This window comes from Hemibagrus wyckioides, linkage group LG07, assembly GCF_019097595.1.
Source record: "Hemibagrus wyckioides isolate EC202008001 linkage group LG07, SWU_Hwy_1.0, whole genome shotgun sequence".
In the NCBI taxonomy this organism is placed as follows: domain Eukaryota; kingdom Metazoa; phylum Chordata; class Actinopteri; order Siluriformes; family Bagridae; genus Hemibagrus; species Hemibagrus wyckioides.
The window spans coordinates 4,940,209-4,941,611 of NC_080716.1; the positions used below are offsets into that span (position 1 = coordinate 4,940,209).

General features: G+C 42.9%; 1 protein-coding gene across 1 annotated transcript in view; it reads left to right on the forward strand.

Annotated features, from left to right (window-relative positions):
- The first annotated feature begins 1,394 nt into the window (after positions 1-1,394).
- Positions 1,395-1,403, forward strand: part of gpr160 (G protein-coupled receptor 160) — a 2,109-nt gene continuing 2,100 nt past the window's right edge. The window contains exon 1 of the mRNA XM_058393946.1: positions 1,395-1,403. This exon is cut by the window's right edge and continues 2,100 nt beyond it. The gene's annotated coding sequence lies outside the window, so the exon portion shown is untranslated.

A 1,403-nucleotide genomic window follows, 5' to 3' on the forward strand; every position in this document is an offset into this window, starting at 1 on the left:
AGTAAGAGAGCTTAAAAAAGAAAAAGACAAGAAACATATCATCAGTTATTACTGCATGCATTCCTACCTCATATATATATATATATAAATATTCACTGTTATATACTAATTGTCCAAACCTCTCATTGTGGAGGTCATTCACATGTAAGGATCTGACCGTTGGATCTTCACGAGACTTCTGAGAAAATGAAAAGAGGAAAAATGGGTAAATAATTTAGACGGACACGAAAAGATGGAGGCTCTTCGTTTAATGTAGGAAAACTGCAGGTGACACACACACACACACACACACTTACAACCACCCAGACACACTAAAACACTCCCTCTCTCTCTCTGTCTGTGAGCAGCTCAGGAGAATCAGCATTCATTACCTGCTTTAGTCTGGATTTTACAACCAAAGCCAAAGCTAGAGAGCTGGACTTTCTAACACAACTCCCCCCCCAACACACACACACACACACACACACACAGAGGAAGGAAGAAAAGAGGAAAATTAAAAGAGAAGAATTAAGTGTTTCTTCATCGTATCCCACACCCACTGTACTAATCCCCATATACCAACTATTATCACACACACACACACACACACACTGTACAAATCCGTGTATACGAGCTGTTACTACACACACACAGTGTTTGTCAATGCTGCTATGCTTCCGCTATTTTAACAACTGACACATACTACTTGTGCAAATAAAAAAAATCCAAAACACACACACACACACAGACACACACACACACACACTCTGACTAAATACACACACTTTGACCACATTCGGTACATGCAGCTGAATGTATGATCAAAGTGGTGCGTGTGCGGTGCGTGTAATCTGTCAAATACGTGTATAAGAACACGTGTAACTTCAACAGCGTCTCACATCCAGACCTTCAGCATCACAACAACATAAACAAACTCCTCAGACCAGTCCGACTCGCTCACGTGTGTGTGAGTGTGTGTGAGTGTGTGTGTGTGTGTGAGTGTGTGTGTGTGTGTGTGTGTGTGTGTGAGTGTGTGTGTGTGTCCAGGACAGGCAGGTAACTGCAAGTTTTGGTGCATGCAGGGAAAACAAATGTCACATGTATGTACACACACACACATTGTTAAAGAGGTCAAACACTTATCTGAGCAAATGAATCAGGTTGGATTCTGTGTGTGTGTATAAGTGTGTGTGTGTGAGCGCGCACTGTGTTCTGTAGGCAAATTAAGTAAAGACTGTGGTAACGATGTGCGTGTGTGTGTGTGGGGGGGGGGGTTGGGCAGGCTTGTAAGGTGTGTCTGTGTTATAAAGTCCAGACAAAACCAGGAAATGCACACAGGTTCCCCTGAGCTGCTCAAAGGCACTGTGTGTGTTGTGTGTGTGAGTGTGTATACTTTGTTCTATGTGTGTGTGTGTGTGTGTGTG